Source organism: Rattus norvegicus, chromosome 2 (genome assembly GCF_021556685.1).
Source record: "Rattus norvegicus strain SHRSP/BbbUtx chromosome 2, alternate assembly SHRSP_T2T, whole genome shotgun sequence".
Lineage (NCBI taxonomy): Eukaryota > Metazoa > Chordata > Mammalia > Rodentia > Muridae > Rattus > Rattus norvegicus.
This window is the reverse complement of record NC_141535.1, coordinates 115,925,961-115,934,893: the sequence shown is the minus strand read 5'-3', so window position 1 is coordinate 115,934,893 and position 8,933 is coordinate 115,925,961. Positions and strand designations below refer to the sequence as shown.

General features: G+C 42.4%; 1 long non-coding RNA gene across 1 annotated transcript in view; it reads left to right on the top strand.

Annotated features, from left to right (window-relative positions):
• Positions 1-7,126: 7,126 nt before the first annotated feature.
• Positions 7,127-8,933, top strand: part of LOC134485730 (uncharacterized) — a 42,940-nt gene continuing 41,133 nt past the window's right edge. Inside the window, exon 1 of the long non-coding RNA XR_015671513.1 lies at positions 7,127-7,315. This is a non-coding gene — a long non-coding RNA (uncharacterized LOC134485730). The remainder of the gene's footprint in view (positions 7,316-8,933) is intronic.

Below are 8,933 nucleotides of genomic sequence, written 5' to 3'. Positions count from 1 at the left end.
AACGGATATTTATAGAACATTCTATCCTAAAGCAAAAGGATATACCTTCTTCTCAGCTCCTCATGGTACTTTCTCCAAAATTGACCATATAATTGGTCAAAAAACGGGCCTCAACAGGTACAGAAAGATAGAAATAATCCCATGCGTGCTATCGGACCACCACGGCCTAAAACTGGTCTTCAATAACAATAAGGGAAGAATGCCCACATATACGTGGAAATTGAACAATGCTCTACTCAATGATAACCTGGTCAAGGAAGAAATAAAGAAAGAAATTAAAAACTTTTTAGAATTTAATGAAAATGAAGATACAACATACTCAAACTTATGGGACACAATGAAAGCTGTGCTAAGAGGAAAACTCATAGCGCTGAGTGCCTGCAGAAAGAAACAGGAAAGAGCATATGTCAGCAGCTTGACAGCACACCTAAAAGCTCTAGAACAAAAAGAAGCAAATACACCCAGGAGGAGTAGAAGGCAGGAAATAATCAAACTCAGAGCTGAAATCAACCAAGTAGAAACAAAAAGGACCATAGAAAGAATCAACAGAACCAAAAGTTGGTTCTTTGAGAAAATCAACAAGATAGATAAACCCTTAGCCAGACTAACGAGAGGACACAGAGAGTGTGTCCAAATTAACAAAATCAGAAATGAAAAGGGAGACATAACTACAGATTCGGAGGAAATTCAAAAAATCATCAGATCTTACTATAAAAACCTATATTCAACAAAATTTGAAAATCTTCAGGAAATGGACAATTTCCTAGACAGATACCAGGTATCGAAGTTAAATCAGGAACAGATAAACCAGTTAAACAACCCCATAACTCCTAAGGAAATAGAAGCAGTCATTAAAGGTCTCCCAACCAAAAAGAGCCCAGGTCCAGACGGGTTTAGTGCAGAATTCTATCAAACCTTCATAGAAGACCTCATACCAATATTATCCAAACTATTCCACAAAATTGAAACAGATGGAGCCCTACCGAATTCCTTCTATGAAGCCACAATTACTCTTATACCTAAACCACACAAAGACACAACAAAGAAAGAGAACTTCAGACCAATTTCCCTTATGAATATCGACGCAAAAATACTCAATAAAATTCTGGCAAACCGAATTCAAGAGCACATCAAAACAATCATCCACCATGATCAAGTAGGCTTCATCCCAGGCATGCAGGGATGGTTTAATATACGGAAAACCATCAACGTGATCCATTATATAAACAAACTGAAAGAACAGAACCACATGATCATTTCATTAGATGCTGAGAAAGCATTTGACAAAATTCAACACCCCTTCATGATAAAAGTCCTGGAAAGAATAGGAATTCAAGGCCCATACCTAAACATAGTAAAAGCCATATACAGCAAACCAGTTGCTAACATTAAACTAAATGGAGAGAAACTTGAAGCAATCCCACTAAAATCAGGGACTAGACAAGGCTGCCCACTCTCTCCCTACTTATTCAATATAGTTCTTGAAGTTCTAGCCAGAGCAATCAGACAACAAAAGGAGATCAAAGGGATACAGATCGGAAAAGAAGAGGTCAAAATATCACTATTTGCAGATGACATGATAGTATATTTAAGTGATCCCAAAAGTTCCACCAGAGAACTACTAAAGCTGATAAACAACTTCAGCAAAGTGGCTGGGTATAAAATTAACTCAAATAAATCAGTTGCCTTCCTCTATACAAAAGAGAAACAAGCCGAGAAAGAAATTAGGGAAACGACACCCTTCATAATAGACCCAAATAATATAATGTACCTCGGTGTGACTTTAACCAAGCAAGTAAAAGATCTGTACAATAAGAACTTCAAGACACTGAGGAAAGAAATTGAAGAAGACCTCAGAAGATGGAAAGATCTCCCATGCTCATGGATTGGCAGGATTAATATGGTAAAAATGGCCATTTTACCAAAAGCAATCTACAGATTCAATGCAATCCCCATCAAAATACCAATCCAATTCTTCAAAGAGTTAGACAGAACAATTTGCAAATTCATCTGGAATAACAAAAAACCCAGGATAGCTAAAGCTATCCTCAACAATAAAAGGACTTCAGGGGGAATCACTATCCCTGAACTCAAGCAGTATTACAGAGCAATAGTGATAAAAACTGCATGGTATTGGTACAGAGACAGACAGATAGACCAATGGAATAGAATTGAAGACCCAGAAATGAACCCACACACCTATGGTCACTTGATTTTTGACAAAGGAGCCAAAACCATCCAATGGAAAAAAGATAGTATTTTCAGCAAATGGTGCTGGTTCAACTGGAGGGCAACATGTAGAAGAATGCAGATCGATCCATCCTTATCACCCTGTACAAAGCTTAAGTCCAAGTGGATCAAGGACCTCCACATCAAACCAGACACACTCAAACTAATAGAAGAAAAACTAGGGAAGCATCTGGAACACATGGGCACTGGAAAAAATTTCCTGAACAAAACACCAATGGCTTATGCTCTAAGATCAAGAATCGACAAATGGGATCTCATAAAACTGCAAAGCTTCTGTAAGGCAAAGGACACTGTGGTTAGGACAAAACGGCAACCAACAGATTGGGAAAAGATCTTTACCAATCCTACAACAGATAGAGGCCTTATTTCCAAAATATACAAAGAACTCAAGAAGTTAGACCGCAGGGAAACAAATAACCCTATTAAAAAATGGGGTTCAGAGCTAAACAAAGAATTCACAGCTGAGGAATGCCGAATGGCTGAGAAACACCTAAAGAAATGTTCAACATCTTTAGTCATAAGGGAAATGCAAATCAAAACAACCCTGAGATTTCACCTCACACCAGTGCGATTGGCTAAGATCAAAAACTCAGGTGACAGCAGATGCTGGCGAGGATGTGGAGAAAGAGGAACACTCCTCCATTGTTGGTGGGATTGCAGACTGGTAAAACCATTCTGGAAATCAGTCTGGAGGTTCCTCAGAAAATTGGACATTGAACTGCCTGATGATCCAGCTATACCTCTCTTGGGCATATACCCAAAAGATGCCTCAACATATAAAAGAGACACGTGCTCCACTATGTTCATCGCAGCCTTATTTATAATAGCCAGAAGCTGGAAAGAACCCAGATGCCCTTCAACAGAGGAATGGATACAGAAAATGTGGTACATCTACACAATGGAATATTACTCAGCTATCAAAAACAACGAGTTTATGAAATTCGTAGGCAAATGGTTGGAACTGGAAAATATCATCCTGAGTGAGCTAACCCAATCACAGAAAGACATACATGGTATGCACTCATTGATAAGTGGCTATTAGCCCAAATGCTTGAATTACCCTAGATCCCTAGAACAAACGAAACTCAAGACGGATGATCAAAATGTGAATGCTTCACTCCTTCTTTAAATGAGGAAAAAGAATACCCTTGGCAGGGAAGGGAGAGGCAAAGATTAAAACAGAGACAGAAGGAACACCCATTCAGAGCCTGCCCCACATGTGGCCCATACATATACAGCCACCCAATTAGACAAGATGGATGAAGCAAAGAAGTGCAGACCGACAGGAGCCGGATGTAGATCGCTCCTGAGAGACACAGCCAGAATACAGCAAATATAGAGGCGAATGCCAGCAGCAAACCACTGAACTGAGAATAGGTCCCCTATTGAAGGAATCAGAGAAAGAACTGGAAGAGCTTGAAGGGGCTCGAGACCCCAAAAGTACAACAATGCCAAGCAACCAGAGCTTCCAGGGACTAAGCCACTACCTAAAGACTATACATGGACTGACCCTGGACTCTGACCCCATAGGTAGCAATGAATATCCTAGTAAGAGCACCAGTGGAAGGGGAAGCCCTGGGTCCTGCTAAGACTGAACCTACAGTGAACTAGTCTATGGGGGGAGGGCGGCAATGGGGGGAGGGTTGGGAGGGGAACACCCATAAGGAAGGGGAGGGGGGAGGGGGATGTTTGCCCGGAAACCGGGAAAGGGAATAACACTCGAAATGTATATAAGAAATACTCAAGTTAATAAAAAAAAAATAAATGCAAAAAAAAAAAAAAAGAAAAAAAATTTAACATTGAATATCCTAAATGTGAAATCCTCAGACAATTTTAGTTAGATTATGGAGGGACTTTTTAAAAAAAATCCTTCAGTTTATATTTAGACCAGACCTGTGTGCAGAAAAAAAAATCCAGGTATTCTTTTTCCTAAAGCCTGTAGACCGGAAATTCCCATGGGTAAGACGCAGTGCCGGGGAGCCTTTGCAGATAACTAACCCATCTGTAGACAAAGGAAGATGGATTAGAACATCTTCCAGGTCTTTGTCTCCCTCTCCAGCCAGTCCTCTGGAGAGATTTTATTGACATGGGCATGGGTACCTCATCCTCACCTTCTTTCTCAGTGACGGTGAAGGAAGCAGGAGCCTGCTCACAATATTTGCCCTGTATGACCCTTCAGTGTCCTAGGAACTTAAACTCTTTATTTTGCCTGTGTGAAATACAGCATTAAGGAACAAACAAAAATAAAAACAATAACAAAAACTTCTCGGGTAATACCCCATTTGGCCTTTTCTCCCCTCCAAATCTGTAATCTGCAAACAAGTACAAACTAGAGAATATGGAATGTTTGCCTGTTTATGTTCCAGCAGCTGGGAAGTGAAAACAAATGGGCGTGCCCAGGGTGTGACAGAGCAGGAGAAACAGTAGACAGCAAGGAAGAATGAATACACAGGCACAGTTGGACAGTGGGTAGATGAGCAGACATTAGGACCCAGGGGGAGCCCTCGTCTCTTGCCTCCACAACAAGCAAGCTGTTGTAACTTTGTCTTTAGCTGTTATTGACACCTGGAAAACTGACTGGGGCAATTGTCTTTTTATCTCCATTGACTGACAGTTGCAGTGTTGTCTGTGCAAGGTCTGTGCAAGGCCTTTCTAGGCAAGCCATCTACAGCTGAGCCCCACCCACATCCCCAAAGCCAGCATTCCTGCCCTGCCATTAAGTTTCCCCCCCAGTTCCCACCATCATGGGGACTCCTGATCTCAGGGTCTGTTGCAAAGGCAGCAGAGATCTTTGCACACATAGCAGGGATATGGTGTGTGTGTGTGTGTGTGTGTGTGTGTGTGTGTGTGTGTGTGTGTTTGTGTGGGGTGGTGGTGGATTGGGAGTAGATTCAGGCAGACAAGGGGCATGTGTGTGGAGGTGACATTTGTAATGTCAGAGCTGTTAGCCACCCCATAGTCTAACCAAGGGACACCCTGTTTCTGCTACCCCAACAGTAGCTATGTGGGCTTTAGACAAGTAGCTAAAGACCCTCAGGGGTGCAAGTGCCCAATGAGGCTTTCCTACACAGAGACAAACTTTCCTTCTTAGAATTCCCTCACTGCTGCCTCCATTTAGAGTCAATACCCACCTCCAACTCAAAGTAAGCTTGGTATCAAGAGTACTTCAGTTTTTACTTGCATGCTAGAACTGCCCAAGAAACAGAAAATAGAGCAAGTGTTTTTGTCTATCTCTAGGTTCCTACAATTAACCATTCACAACCCAGGAGCCAGTGTGGGGTGAGGAAGCTAATGAGCAGAGCAGAGGTATGACCTTCCCATGACTTCTCCCAGCTGTGGCAGTGGAAATCTGCCCTCTCCTTCATTTCCTGCTAGCAAAGATGCTGTCAGTTCTTTGGGGGTTGGTTCCTTGAGGTCTGGTTTGCCTTGTCAGGAGTGACAGCATGAGCCTCTGCCCTGGTTCTCAAAAGAGCTACCCAGCCATAAAATATCTAAGCATCTCACTCCCTCAGGGTGCCAGGTGCTAGTCTCTCTACTAGGTGCAAGTAAGGGCTGACCAGAGTTCCCTCCATGGCAGTTGGGACTGAAGTGTTCCCTTAATCAGACATGGCCCTCAGAATCCCATTTCCAAGTTGTTCTCAGATTTTCAGTCAAGTGTATGACCTTGGTGAGAGCCCCCCAGTAACTGTAAGAGGGCACTATTGGTCATCTAGGAGATTGCCAAGCTCCTTGCCTGGCACAGACAAAGAACTGAATGCAGAAGAACGACAGAAGACCAAGCCTTTGAAAGGGGGAAGTAATAGCTTTACCTCTTTGGGATGGGAGGGGCATAAGACTAGGAGCTTGCTAACTGGAAGTTGCCTTAGTGTTTTACAGGGCCCCTGGGTCCTCTGTTTTCCTTTTGGTCCTCTTTAGATACCCGTTTCCATGCCTCCCTGCCATTTCCTTAAACATCTTCTGGAAATAGAAAACCGGTAACACAGGGAGCCACTGGCTTCTTAATTGTTTTCTCTTTGCCTACCCATGTCTCTTTAACTCTTCTTCCCAAGATCAGTTTTTCACATTGCATTGTGATTGAGTCATCACATTGTGCCTGGCTTATTTCACTGAAACCATGACTTCCAATTCCATCTGTCGCTGTAATTGACCAAAATTCATTTGTATGGTTAAATACTATTTGCTGCATGCAGGTGCCATGCTTTTCTCGTCTCTGTACAAAATCGCGGGCAGTTGTTTCCATCTCCTGTTTTTCCTGAGTAGCTACGGTGAGCATGACGGTGCAGGCCACGCCCCTCATGCTTGACTGCAGTTTTAATTTCTGTGCTCCTGTGGTCCCTTCTTCACTTCCATGACCACATAGTCTTAGTTCATTTGGGAATTCTCATTTTCTAAACGCTGCCCACCCTGCCAGACTCCAAGAATCTCTCCGACGTCAAGCATGGAAGTGGGCTTCTTTTGTCCTGGGTATATGCTTGGTGTACAGAACTGTGCCTGGCAAAGAGAACATGTGCAGTATGTGTTAACTAAATCACGTCTAAAGACAGGAACAGATTCATGACCTCGGTTGCTCTCCGTAACAGCAGACATAGTGGCGACTTCCTGCCGAGAGGCCCACTTCTGATGACGATAACACCTGTCTCTTTGTGTATGCATGAGATCCCCCCTTGCTTTACAACTTACACGCATGCACAAATGGAGCTGCTAATGGGTTTTACTTGGTTCTGCTTCATGAACCGGTGGTTGCCTGTGTCTGCTACATTATTAGTTCACTCCTTTGTTCTTGCCGCTGTGTCCTCACAGCACGGGGTGAAGGTCTCCCTGGAAAAGACTCTGCAGAAGCTGTGGTAAGTGACCCGGAAGTAGTCTTCACTATGCATGGCATTTCCTACAGACTAGCTAGTGTCTCAACATGGTGCTTTCTTTGTCTGTTGAATAAAAGGAAGCACGGTCTGTGGAGACTGTGACTGTATGCCTTGAACTACAAGGCTTGAGAGTGTCTAGGGAGAAATTTGTCTAAGGGACCCATGGGAATTTAGTAGTAAGCACACTTCCACAACTGGACTGAGTAAGTAGTTTTCTCCTTTTTCCTTTGCGTCTCCTGCTCTCTTTCTGCCGTCCAGGTGTGCATCCAGTTTTTTTGTTCTCCTGTGAAAGGGATTGTGTCATCCCTTCTATTTGTCTGGCTGTTAGTTACCAAATTGTTGAGGGTTTAACTTACTCCTCCTTCAAACATCTGTCCCAAATGCTTCTTAAAGGAAATTACTAGCTCATACTGCTCACAAAGGAAATTACTAGCTCATACTGCTCACAATTAACTTACAGTGGCTGTTCCTAATTCTGGTTGACTTGGAAAATTATATATGTGTATGTGTGTGTGTATTCATACATATATATGTGTATATATACATTCATATATCCATATATTCCCATTACTCAGTGGATTTGTGTACATTGAATGTAACTTTAATTCTTAATTCTTAGGAAATTGTGCCCAGCCTTATCTAGTTGTCTAAGTTAGAGTATCCTTACCCAAGATAAATTAGAATATTCTTACTTATAAATTAGAATGTCCTTACCCAGGATAAGTTAGGATATCCTTTGTTCTTATCAATTAGGATGTTCTTAACTACTCTAAGTTAGAATGTTCTTACTTAGTATAAGTTAGAGTGTCCTTACCCTGTCTAAGTGACATTGGTCTTCTCTTGTCTTCAGGCCATTTAGCCATGTGCTACCGTCTATTATATTTGTTTATATCTCTTTCACTGAGGGGTAATGTCGGATTGGATCTGCGTTTTCATTTTTATAGCATTCTTTGTTAGAACAATTAACAAGTGCTGCACAGCTGGTAGTTGCTCAGTAAACACATGACAGCTACCACCTATAAAATCCCCTTTATTAATGCTGGCCAGTGTTAGACAACTGCGGGAGAGCAGTTCCAGGGAATAAGCTAATAAGCAGCTCTGGCTAAGACTTAGCAGCTTAGTTCAGAGGATGGAGATAATTAACCACACTTTAAAAAACCTGGTTGCTAGCTGCCTCTTCCCTTCCCTTTGAAAACTATGTAGGAGCTCTGTCCTCACATATGAGGATGGTACCGGAACAAACCAGGCTGTCTCTGTCAGAGATTTATGGAGTAATTCCAGAGGGATTTCACATTGTTGCCCTTCTTGATATGAGGTCACGGAACCCACTTGGCTTCAAAATAGACCTGCCTGAGGCTGGAAAGTTGCTTCAGCTTCCTTTCCCTCCATATAATCCATGAATTGAGTTGATACTTGCCAGGTCTTTGTTTGCTAAGTGGTGAATCACTGATAAAAGGTTGTTCTTGTGACAGGCCTACAGGAATGAAGGCCCTTTCAGCTGACTTTCAGTAGAGAGCCCCATCGCTCTCATCTTCTCTTGGCTGACTTCTTCAGTGCCCCACTGTCCTGTTAACAATGCTCCTTCTTTGAGAGGGAGCGCTCAAAAACAGCCTAAGATCAAGTCATCGTCTGTATTCTCTGCAGAATGTGGTGCTCAGTCCTTCATCAGCTTCCTAAGCTGATTTCATCTCAGCTTATGTAGGATAGGCATGACCCAGTTTACAATAATTAACTACATTTATAAATAAGTTGTAGTTGGGAAGATGGCTCCGTAGGTAAGAGTGCTTGCTCTGTAATCGGGACTGTCTGACTTTGAATCTC